The sequence below is a fragment of the Pleurodeles waltl genome, chromosome 4_1 (assembly GCF_031143425.1).
Source record: "Pleurodeles waltl isolate 20211129_DDA chromosome 4_1, aPleWal1.hap1.20221129, whole genome shotgun sequence".
NCBI lineage: Eukaryota > Metazoa > Chordata > Amphibia > Caudata > Salamandridae > Pleurodeles > Pleurodeles waltl.
The window spans coordinates 377,420,536-377,434,009 of NC_090442.1; positions in this window are offsets into that span (position 1 = coordinate 377,420,536).

A 13,474-nucleotide genomic window follows, 5' to 3' on the forward strand; every position below is an offset into this window, starting at 1 on the left:
GCCTGGGATTCTGTCTGTACATTCTTGGACTGCTCAGTGGGCACAGCAAGTGCCAGGTGTTGTTTTCTGTACGTCGAGCAATTGTTTCTAGGCTCCTATAGACATAACACAGTAGATTTTCACTATATCAAGCTAACGTTATAAATTTCTGATTTTCAAAATTATTGTCAGTATTGTAATTGCATCTAATTTGCTTCATAATAGACTACGTTAGTGGCAAAAAAAAAATATATTGTGTACTTTCATTGTGTCTTTTTTTACTGTTGCTATGGATATGTATGACTGAGATAATGTATGAAAAGGACTAACCTGTTTCACCACAGTTCCCTGAGAGGGGGCTAGAATGTCATGCTTTTTGAGTTGCCACAATTGCCTGCCTCTCTATGAGATTAGGAGTGCAAGTAAAGCACTGTGAGTTAACTAGGTATTTTAGTATGACAATACTAATTTGGCAGAAGTGGCACAGCCCCTGCATTCTGACGATCTGTTGTCCCATGGCACAGTCCTACTAAAGCAGAATCCCTTTGACAAGCCTAGTGTCTTTGGATTACGCCAAGAGAGTGTGGGGCCCAGACATCTGGGCATGAGCATTGTTCCTCTAAATAACCTGCCACTTTGGAAGGATCTTCTATCGCAGCAACAGGGCAGGGTCCTGCTCCCGAGCCTGCACAATCTAGACCTCCATGCATGGAAATTGAGTAGTAGCCATTGACTTCATTTGATCTCCCTTCTGAAGTAGTGGATGTCATCCGTGCTGTGTCCTACAAAGTCTGTTTACTCTGGACGCCAGGATAAGTTTGTGTGTGGTGTGGCACCCATAATACAGATTTGTTGCAGGCCAAACATTTTGATGTATTGCTGTTCATTTAGTCTTTTGTCCGACAAGGTCTTGCAAGGGCCATTGTTAAAAATGATGTGCTGGCCCTTTTGGCCCCTTTCTGAATGCGAAGGAGCAGACGCCATTCATTAAATCACCTATTGTGCTGCGATTTCTTAAAGGCTTATCTCATATGTTTCCTACTAAACCCTTTGTGATGCCACAGTGGGATCTTAATTTGGCCCTCACTTTTCTCATGTGCACCACTTTTGAGCCGATGCACAGCTGTCCTCTCTGTCCCCTGACCCTGAAGACAGGCTTTTTCATCATGTTAACTTCAACCTGTCATATGAGTAAGCTTCAGATTCTTTCAGTCCAGCCACCCTACACCATCATCATTGAGGACATACTGGTACTGAGGACTAAAGCAGTCTTTCTGCCAAAGGATGTGTAAGGAAATGCCTCCTTGGCATGGTTACCCCTGACTTTTTGCCTTTGCTGATGCTAAGTTTTGATTTGAAAGTGTGCTGAGGCCTGCTAACCAGGCCCCAGCACCAGTGTTCTTTCCCTAACCTGTACTTTTGTTTCCACAATTGGCACACCCTGGCATCCAGGTAAGTCCCTTGTAACTGGTACCCCTGGTACCAAGGGCCCTGATGCCAGGGAAGGTCTCTAAGGGCTGCAGCATATCTTATGCCACCCTGGGGACCCCTCACTCAGCACAGACACACTGCTTGCCAGCTTGTGTGTGCTATTGAGGACAAAACGAGTAAGTCGACATGGCACTCCCCTCAGGGTGCCATGCCAACCTCACACTGCCTATGCAGTATAGATAAGTCACCCCTCTAGCAGGCCTTACAGCCCTAAAGCAAGGTGCACTATACCATAGGTGAGGGCATAAGTGCATGAGCACTATGCCCCTACAGTGTCTAAGCAAAACCTTAGACATTGTAAGTGCAGGGTAGCCACAAGAGTATATGGTCTGGGAGTCTGTCATGCACGAACTCCACAGCACCATAATGGCTACACTGAAAACTGAAGTTTGGTATCAAACTTCTCAGCACAATAAATGCACACTGATGCCAGTGTACATTTTATTGTAACATACACCCCAGAGGGCACCTTAGAGGTGCCCCCTGAAACCTTAACCGACTATCCATGTAAGCTGAGTGGTTTTAGTAGCCTGCCACACTAGAGACATGTTGCTGGCCACATGGGGAGAGTGCCTTTGTCACTCTGTGGCTAGTAACAAAGCCTGTACTGGGTGGAGGTGCTTCACACCTCCCCCTGCAGGAACTGTAACACCTGGCGGTGAGCCTCAAAGGCTCACCCCCTTTGTTACAGCACCACAGGGCACTCCAGCTAGTGGAGTTGCCCGCCCCCTTCGGCCACGGCCCCACTTTTGGCGGCAAGGCCTCATGCTCTAGAAGGACCAAGAACTCCCGAGGACAGCGGCCCTGTTCACCAAAGACTGCAACTTTGAAACAAAGCAGCAACTTTATAACAACTTGCGTTTCCCGCCGGAAGCGTGAGACTTGCTAATCTGCACCCGACGCCCCCGGCTCGACTTGTGGAGAACAATCATTTCAGGGAGGACTCCCCAGCGACTGCGAGACCGTGAGTAGCCAGAGTTGCCCCCCCCTGAGTCCCCACAGCGACGCCTGCAGAGGGAATCCCGAGGCTCCCCCTGACCGCAACTGCCTGCTTCTCAGATCCCGACGCCTGGTAAAGACTCTGCACCCGCAGCCCCCAGGACCTGAAGGATCCGAACTCCAGTGCAGGAGTGACCCTCAGAAGGCCCTCTCCCTTGCCCAGGTGGTGGCTACCCTGAGGAGCACCCCCCTTGCCTGCCTGCATCGCTGAAGAGACCCCTTGGTCTCCCATTGAAACCTATTGAAAACCCGACGCGTGTTTGCACACTGCACCCGGCCGCCCCCGTGCTGCTGAGGGTATACTTTCTGTGTGGACTTGTGTCCCCCCCGGTGCCCTACAAAACCCCCCTGGTCTGCCCTCCGAAGACGCAGGTACTTACCTGCTGGCAGACTGGAACCGGGGCACCCCCTTCTCCATTGAAGCCTATGCGTTTTGGGCACCACTTTGACCTCTGCACCTGACCGGCCCTGAGCTGCTGGTGTGGTAACTTTGGGGTTGCTCTGAACCCCCAATGGTGGGCTACCTTGGACCCAAACTTGAACCCCGTAGGTAGTTTACTTACCTGCAAAACCTAACAAACTCTTACTCCCCCCAGGAACTGTTGAAAATTGCACTGTGTCTAGTTTTAAAATAGCTATATGTGATTTATGTGAAAACTGTATATGCTATTTTGCTAATTCAAAGTTCCTAAAGTACCTACCTGCAATACCTTTCATTTAAAGTATTACATGTAAATCTTGAACCTGTGGTTCTTAAAATAAACAAAGAAAATATATTTTTTTATACAAAACCTATTGGCCTGGAATTGTCTCTGAGTGTGTGTTCCTCATTTATTGCTTGTGTGTGTACAACAAATGCTTAACACTACTCCTTTGATAAGCTCGACCACACTACCACAAAATAGAGCATTAGAATTATCTCTTTTTGCCACTATCTTACCTCTAAGGGGAACCCTTGGACTCTGTGCATACTATTCCCTACTTTGAAATAGTGCATACAGAGCCAACTTCCTACAGGATGGGACTCCAATGTTCTTAGCTCCACCTTACCCTTTAAAAGAGGAAGGAGAGACTCCATTGTTTGGACCCCAAAAGAGTTTTGAGTTTTTACATAGATTGCACCAAAGAGTGTCAGGCTGTCAATAAGATGTTTGTGGGGTTCTCTGGGGCAAAGAAAGGGAAGGCATGGCAGAAATGGACTTTGATCAGGTGGCTAGTCTTCTCATTAGGATCCGCTTCACGCGAGCCATGAATCAGACTCCAGAAGGATTGAGGGGCCATTCTACCATGGCCAAGGCTGCTACCACTGCACTGGCATGCAGAGTACCTCTCCTGGATATTTGACAGGCTGCAGGACGGGCATACACTTGCAAAGTGGTTTTGCCTTAACAGTCAGGTCTGACAGGAAGGGTATTTCACCCTCTGAGTTCTGCAGGATGTTTTAATTTGAGTAGTTCCACAGACCTTGGGTGTACTGCTTTGGTATCTGTTCACAAAGTGAGGAATCTGCTGTTAGAAGTACCCATCATAAGAACAAATTGCTCACCTTTGAGAAATATTTCCTAGTGGATACTCTAACCACAGACTCCTCACCATACTACCTCTTCCTCACTCTGTGGAGTGTTCTAGATTTTGCACACTGTTGAACTTTAGTGTGTCACAGTTGAACCGTGTCGACAGTACAGAGGTGTTCCATGGAAAAGTGACATCAGCATGCAGCTGTGGCTCTCCTATATGGCTCCATGATGTCACATCATGAGACGGTGCAAGTGTGGGGCAAAGTCAGTGGCACCACTGATCAGGGGAGCAACTGCTTTGAAAATTTCTGGATCCAGTCTACCACCTGGGGGAATTCAAAAGATGAGGATTCTGCAGCTAGAGTACCCGCCAGAAGGAGTATTGACAGAAGGTAAGTAATTTGATCTTCATGCCCAACATCTTTGCAAATTAACTATTTAATTTTGAAAGCTTATTGCTAAGCAGCAGCCGAGCTGAAGGGGGTAGATCCTGTCCTATGTCCTCATGTGGTACCAGTCTTCTGAAAGTGCTTTTCTTTTAAAAATGCATGCTAGAATGCCAGCCACCACCAAATCAAAGAAGCAGACAGCCACACATGAGGCACCAAATGATGAAAGAACAATGGACCTGTGGGCCGCAAATCACAGTATATGGCCTGAGGGCAATTCCAAGGCAGCCGAGTACCTGAAAATTGGGCACGCTTTATATATTGGACACAACAAAAATGGATACTGCTGTTTTGTGATCCCTCAAGAACTGATTTTCTCATGGAACTGTAACTGACCACTGATGAGTCTGACAGCTAAAGTGTAACAGTGAAGACTGAAGAAGTATTAGAACATTCGAATGTTGGCATGTCCATTGAAGACAATGGACTGCTGCGGGCTTTTACAGGCCGGTAAAAGCCCGCAGCGCCAACATTCCAATGTTCGCTTTGTTCACAGCAACAGCTGTGAACAAAGCCTCACGGAGCCCGAGGGGATTTAAATCCCCTCGGGCTCCGTTAAAATTTTTTTTTTTTAATAGAACATTCTGCCCTGTGTGGCAGAATGTTCTAATAGCCTTAGAACCCGCCGTAGCGGGCTCTACCGGCTATTAAAGTCCCTCTCCCTTGTTAAATGCCCTCGCCTTCGGCTCAGGCATTTAACGCGGGGAGCAGGCCTTTAATAGCCGGTAGAGCCCGCTACGGCGAGTTCTAAGGCTATATTAGAACATTGGAATGCTGGAGGCTCCATTGAAAACAATGGAGTGCTCCGGGCTTTTACTGGCTGGTAAAAAGCCTGCAGCGCCAACATTCCAATGTTCGCTTTGTTCACAGCAACAGCTGTGAACAAAGCCTCACGGAGCCCGAGGGGATTTTAATCCCCTCGGGCTCCGTGCACATTTTTTTTTTTATTAGAACATTCTGCCCTGTGTGGCAGAATGTTCTAATAGCCTTAGAACCCGCCGTAGCGGGCTCTACCGGCTATTAAAGTCCCTCTCCCTTGTTAAATGCCCTCGCCTTCGGCTCAGGCATTTAACGCGGGGAGCAGGCCTTTAATAGCCGGTAGAGCCCGCTACGGCGGGTTCTAAGGCTATATTAGAACACTGGAATGCTGGAGGCTCCATTGAAAACAATGGAGTGCTCCGGGCTTTTACTGGCTGGTAAAAAGCCTGCAGCGCCAACATTCCAATGTTCGCTTTGTTCACAGCAACAGCTGTGAACAAAGCCTCACGGAGCCCGAGGGGATTTTAATCCCCTCGGGCTCCGTGCACATTTTTTTTTTTAATAGAACATTCAGCCCTGTGTGGCAGAATGTTCTAATAGCCTTAGAACCTGCCGTAGCGGGCTCTACCGGCTATTAAAGTCCCTCTCCCTTGTTAAATGCCCTCGCCTTCGGCTCGGGCATTTAACACGGGGAGCGGGCCTTTAATAGCCGGTAGAGCCCGCTACGGCGGGTTCTAAGGCTATATTACCACCCTTACAAAGGGTGTGGATTCTTGGAACTTACTAGACTGTCACTCATGGGATACCCAGATTCTCCTGGCTGCATTGACAGGAACCAAATGCTAAGTTGGACCTAAGAGTGAGGAGACATCATGAGGCCTTCCCTAAGTTTGGTCTTGGGTTAATGACCACAACAAGACTTGTGACACCTTGAGTTATCCGTTTCCATTACAGACAAGGCTTTGCTGGGGTATGTGACCTACAGATCCTGTCATCTTATGGGAACTAGCCCTAGAGTGAAAGACCTGCCAAACTATGACATCAAGAGGCTCCTTCCTTGAATAATAATAAGCTTCTTTCTCTTAAAAACATCTAGGGGCCAGATGTTTCATTCTAATTGGTCACAATATGCTAGCAGTACTTTTGTGACTAAAACTGAATTTTGCAATCCAAACTATGTTCTAATAAGTCGCTTCATAAAATTCTGAATAAGAGTGGGTCATAATCCAATGCACCTAAGTAGTCATTAGATAGGTCACAAATTGCAAATCACTCTGATTGGATACAATAACAAGGATGATGGCCTGGAAAGGTCAGAAGGCCACCATGATGGCATTTAAGTAAAGTAACATATTTTTGCAATGGAGCCTGATTTCCTTAAAGCAAACGTGGCTTCTTTAGAAAACAAACTTTTATATACATGTGTCTCTGGGTCTTGGCACTCCCCCAGAAATATTTACCACAATCCACAAAGAGAAAGAAATCCAAAGGGGGAATCCTTGCCTTGTGTGAATAAGTTCCCACTCCAACTTTGGAGACCGTAATTTCAGGCAGAAACCATAGATGCACAGTGATCAGAATCAAAATTTTTACGAGACGCCCACAACACACTCTCCTATTCGAAATTGCAATTTTATGTTGATTTCTAAACCCATTTTAGGAGTCAGTAAAATTGCACCGGCTTTTAAACTGGATTTAGAACATACTAAATCTCTTTTATCGGTAGCAAACTCTGATTTTCCGACTGTTAGAACGTTTTGTAGATGTGGCCCATATTTCCTGTTAGAGAAAAGGTACCGTAAATGTATGTGACCAAGAGGTCTCTTCCTCTGATGGGTATCAGAAAGCACTTGCTTCATATTGGAGGAAAGGGCCTGCTACACAGTGGGACCTGCATTTTCCTTCCCCAGTTGAGAATTAGCCCCCCCTGACGTATTTTTCAGCAGATCAAGGAACCTGCCAAGGTGTGTGGCCAAGAGATGTTTTTCTCTGATTAGAACTATCTCAATCACCCTAAAGCGTACCTCCCATCAGAGAAAGCGTCCTGCTCAGCTGGGTGAACAAAAGAGCCCTTCCTTTGATGGGTTCCATAGCGGAAGTTGTACTAAGTTTGGCAAATATCATTTGCCCCCCAAGTTCCATAAAAAGCCCAGTTGGAGAGCCCCCAAGTGAAGTTGTTTTTAAATCGGTGTTACTTGACTTAACCTGCCAGTACTTGCACTATATTTCCCAGAAATCTTTGAGAAGGGTTTTGGTGTAACCCCCCTCTAAATCCTTTGCAAAGTATTGAGAATAGGAAAAACTTCAAACCACCTGTCATGAAGTTTAAAAGAAAATCTGGATCATAGACACCTCTGCCAAAATCAATCATCATTCTCACACAGGGTCAATCAAATATGAAAATATATCTGTGTCGCTTTCTTAAATCGAAACGCCTAAAAATTAAGATCACACCTCCATTCTGAGAGGGTATAAACTATAAAACTCCTGCCTACAAAACATGGGCTAAAGGTCTACTAAAAGTGTTTCAAAAAGAGCTTCAAGACATAACTGTCGAAGAAAAAGTATGTGTTAACGCTCCCATTCCTCATGACTCAATCCAACTTCTTTTGTACCCTGTTTCTGCGTATCACACCCTTGTTGCTGCTTGCACATTGTGTCCCTTTAAAACAACTTCCGGTGGCTTTGAGAAATAAAATAGTATCACTTTAGTGGCATTACAAGGATGTTGTAGCCTCCTGTGCAATAACAGAAAGCGCCTCTCTGTTTCATGGTCAGGTAGTAAAGGAAAGCCATATCTTATGTGCTGTGGACCCTCTCACTTGTAGGCAATGATATATCTGCACCTAGTGCACTTAAAGATAGCCAAACTCCAGCTACAAACACTGTAATGCAGTCTTTAAATCCTATCAAATTTCCAAGAGTAATATTAGCCTAGTACTTGCAAGCACACCACTTGTCACTAAATGTAACCACTACTCTTTCCTAATGCCTGGACCACACGTATCCCAAGGAGTACTCCCTCGCTTGGCATACTGGCTACACGCTTTCCCTTGGAGCACCCTTTTTTTCTGAGACTCCCACTCCTAAAGGCCACAGTTGAATGACAAAGGAGAAGGCAAGCAAGCAGAATGAGTAATCCCACAATAAAAGAAATGGTCTGTATTTGTGGTTCAACTTTACTTGGCTGGCCCTACAATTCCTTAATTCATCTTGAAGCAGACACCATCTATTTGTTAGGGATTAGGGAGCTCTCAAAGAAACCTAGGGGCCTAGTCATAAAGGTAAATGTGCCCATAAATATATCTTTACAACCAAATTCACCCTACCTATGTGTTAAAGGAGTAAACCAAGAAATTCCAGGCAGACGTAAGCTCATTATTGTGAGTGAAGAACTCATCCGTGACGGTGGAGTTCTTTGCAAATATAAATCCCACTCAGGGGGTGTGAATGGAGAGTTCCAATGCATGGTTAGCCTTGGAAGTATCTGAATGCCCATAAACACTGCTGTTTCTTGACATCCACAAACTTCCCTTGTTCCCCTTTGCACCCTGGAAAGTGTTCGATATTTAGTCCAGCCAAGGGCCGTCATACCCTTTCTTACGGGACAGTGGAAGGTGCATGGATCAGCCTACAGTGTGGGAGTCTGGGTTTCCCTATGGGTAGGAAAAAAGTGTGTTTGCGCAGGGGATCCTATTCCCCCTCTACGTGATTTTGTGATATGCAGAGCTCTGCACGGCATTCATAGGAGCCTACTGGGACTGTCACATAACCTTTCCAGGAATACACATGGAGACCCCCACCTCGTACAACTTTTCATGCACCTTCCTGGGAATGTTTGCAAATTTCAGAAAACCATAAATCTACACTTGCATGTAGATGTAAATCGGTGAGTGCAAATTCACAACGTTCTTTGTCAATTATGCCAGTATTATATAGTGGCATATATAGAACACTGTTCTCAATGAGTGTCCACATTTACTGGCTTGCTATTGATAAGCACAACATGTAGTGTGCAAGTCTGATGTGCCTGGGATTATGACTATTGACTCTATTGTATTCAATGTGTAGATACATTACGAGAGGCCTTTATTCACAGTGGGGCCTTAATCCAATTATCGCCCCATTGTGAATTATGAGGTCTGTGAAGATCCACAGGAAATTTGTGTTTCCCCCATAGTTTTCAGTTGCAGGTGGTCTGTAGAAGAAACTGTGGAAAATAATCAGGAATTACCTGTGAAATCAGATTCTTAATTACCGATTCCCATGGTTATTTGTGACTATTTTGGGGATTATCCGGGTTAAAAAAGGAATCTCCATTAATTCCACACCACCAAAGTTAATGGGATCCCCGGGCCTTGCTAACTTCAGGAGGGTGGAATTAACACCCATGCTATGATCAGGCTTACCAATAAGATCTGCATTTTTAGAAGCTTTACAGCAAACATGAGTTCTTTTTTATGTTTTATATGAGTATTTCATTTCCCAGTTGTGTAGGTGTGATCTACTTGTCTTGATCTTTCTATCAAATATTAGCCAGTCTTCTTAATCGAACAAACTACAGATGCTCCATAGGATATCGACTCCGTATGCTGTGACAGGTCTTTGTCCAGGAGCAATAAATCCAGTTGCGGCTTGCGGGGAGCGGAAAGGGCTGCGCACGGAGAAGGGGGGATTAAACAATATATATATTTTTTTTTAAACACTTACCTTCACTTGCCGCCGCGCCGCTCCGCTCTTCCGACTAAACAAACGAAGAAAAGAAAGCTCAGTTGGCCTCGCCATGTCTTCTTGCTGCAGCTGAGCAGTGAGACAAGTGGACATTACCTTACTGGGTTAAATGTTCACTTGATGTCCCACCCCAAAATTCAGGGCTAGGCTCAGCTGGCTTTGCCATGATTTGAACAGGTGACCTCTAGGTGAGCAGTGGGACCAGTGAGCATTTAACTCACGGAGTTAAAAGATCACTTTATGTCTCATCCCGAAATGTAGACACTTGTGTGAATTTTGGGTTGAGGCCATTCAATGCTTAAACTATTAAGTACATGAATTTTGAGTTGAGACCAGTGTTTGTTAAAAACATCAGCATGAGTTTAAATGAAAATTGATTTGTTACTGTGATATCCTTGGATCAGCCATGGCTGTTTTAAATCGAAATTTAAAAATATGATTAAAGATGTGAGTAAACAATTAATTGTATAATTCATTGTATAGGTTTGATTTATAAAGGAAACAATGGCAAAGTGTAGAATAAATTAAAATGACATGTTTTTATTAAAGAATGTGTATCATTTTTATGATGCATCTAGCATGTTTTTACATTATTAGTTACAGTACATCAGAGAGGTAATTGGTGTTTTGGGTGCATCTGTTACTGGACATCACTATTCCCTTGTTTACTTTGGGATTTTATTTTTTTCAAGTTAATTTTGGTTTCTAACACTTGAAAAAGTTGTCATCTGCACATTTTCTTTGCCTGACAATTTCAATAGTGTGGTTCCTCGCCTGTTCCTATTGTTTCACTACATCCATTTTTCTCAAATTGTCCTTCAGCTCAAAGGCTATTAAATTTTGGGCCTCATTATGACATTAGCGGTAAATGCCGCCTATGGCCACGGCGATGGACGCCAACATACCGTCGCTGTGGCTACCAGCTGCCAACTGCATTATGACCGTAGACGGAATACCGCCAGAAGGCTGGTGGTATTTAGTTGACGGTCATGGCAGCGGACGGCGGTAAGGTGGTGCTGCTGCCATGATACGGTCTGTCGGTGTTTTGCTGGTGAACGCTGCTGCTGGTAGCAGCGCCGTGTCCCGTCTCTTGCCGGAGGACCCCCTGCAAGCAGGTAAGTCTGGTTCTCTGACAGGAGAGGGGGTGGCGGTGTTGTGTGCATGTGTGGGGGTGTATGTTTTTGTATGCATGCATGTGGGTGTAAATGAATGTGAGTGTGCATGTATGTTGTGTGTTGTTAATGCGTGTGTGCTACAATGTATGTTAGTGTGTGTTGCGGGTTGTGGGTATGTATGTGTGTGTGTGTGGGTGGATGTGGGTATGCGTGTGTGTATGAGTGTGTATGTGTGCGCATGTGGGTGTGTTGATGTTGGGGGTGTCGGGAGTGGGAGGGTAGGGGAGGATTCTGGGGAGGGGGGCGGGGGTTACCCCTATCAGTGCCAGGGAAAGAATTCCCTGGCACTGATAATGCCTACCGCCATGGTTTTGGTGGCAGTAAGATTACCACGAAAACCATGGCGGTAGGCGGGGTCATAATCCTGAGGGTGGATTGTGACGGCTGCTGGGCTGGAGACTGAAGTCTCCAGCCCGGAGGCTGTTACCACCCTAGCGACTGAGTGGTAAATTAGCGGTTTGGCTTGAGCCAATGTTATAATTTGGGAAAAGGTACTGCCAGCCTGTTGGCAGTACCTTTCCCCAAATTACCGGCAATCGCCAGGGTCGTAATGACCCCTTTGTATGTTCCATAGCTAATTACTTATGAAAATATTTTTGCGGGAGAGGTTTTTTTTTTGTTTTTTTCCTTTGAATGTTCCTTTAGTTACAATGGTTTGTGATCCATCCAGGTTTCTGTTTCTAGTTGCCGCCTTCCAGACATTCATTGTTAAGTCTTGCATATAGACAGCTTTTTTTCTGTCTGTTGCTGAAAACCTATTTCTACAATGCCCAAAGTTAGAGTGAACTTTAGGCCTACAAACAGGTTTTCTCTTTCTGTTGTTAAAAAGAGTGGACTTTGGGTCAGCTCATTACGTACCACTAGTTGACTTTTTTGTATTTGCCTTCTTCTTATTTGATGGCTTTCCTTACTCTTCCTATGTGTATTCCTTTCAATCATCATTACCATTATTTTGCTAATGGGAAAGTAGCAGTATTCCCACCATTGGAAAGGTCTGTCAAATTAAAGCACTGCTCTAAGTAAAAGAATACAAGGCCTCTACGAGATGAAGTGATTGCAAAATGCCCATGAAACGCAATTTCCCCCCCAAACACCACCGGCCCATCCTTTCGAAGACTGCACAGATCATTTCAAAGTAGGCAAATAAATCTATATTTTCCATTGACATCTGAATGTGACTCCACAGGGTGAACACTTGGTACAGCTTGTTAAGGGCAGGGCAAACCCTCACTTGCTCACATGGGATTAACTGCCATTCTCCAGCCTTGCCTTTCAAGAATTGAAATAAACATTTTGTGAAGAATTTATAGGAAGAGGCCAGAAGGAAACCATGCATGTATGCAATGTTCACTCTATCTTTTCCCCTGTCTGCAGCAAGTAAGATACCAAAACCAGAAAAGGTAGTATTTGCCACTCCAAAGGTTTGTTCGAGAATAAATACTAAGAGGTGCATTTTGACAACTGCTTGGAAGCGTCTAGTAGATCACTGACACTGATGGCTGCAAAGAATGCACCATGACGACACGATGGATAGGTAAGAGGGCAGAATGATCACAATCGGAGCTAGCCCTCCAACATGGTAAGAAGTTATGGAGAAGCACTCAAGAAAGATAGCAAGGTAGTGATAGAGGATAAGAAGGTGTAGATCAGTGCCCATTTGACCTGAGAGAGAGCCCAATAAGTCAGGTGACAACCTGCTGAAATCCTCACTCATAAGATAAGGAACCCAATATCTGACCATCACCAATGGCCAATAGGTTTGCATAGTTTTTGAGTGTGACGCCTTAACACAGTGGACTTTTAACCAATAGCCCTTTCCATTTTCTGGCTTATAGTTCTCTTTTTACCACTGAGCTATAGGCTTCAGATAATAGTCTGCAATACCCCACTAGTACCAATGTTGGAAAGCACAAGTGGAATGCTGTGTGCAAAGGCTTCCTATTATGGTAACAAAATAGCAAAGGGAAGTGTTGGAAATGGCCCTTTCTGCAGGGTCATCCCCAGACTTTTTGCCTTCCTCCTCCTCTTTTTCTCACCCTGTGTTTGTTGGCTTTATGACTGCACACTTTACCACTACTACCCAGTGCTAAAGGGCATGTGCTCTGTGTCTAAAACATGGTAATATTGGCTGCTCCATGATTTACATGCTGGATTTACTAGTAAGCCCCTAGTAAAGTGCACTGTGTGTGCCAAGGGCCTGTAATTCAAATGCTGCTGAGTGGACTGGCAGCACTTGTTGTGCCACCCACTATGGTAGATTTAAAACATGCCTCAAGCCTACCATTGCAGAGTCTGTGTGTGCAGTTTAAACTGCCATTTCGACCTGGCAAGTGTACCCTCTTGCCTGCTCAAACCTTCTTTGATATTACATGTA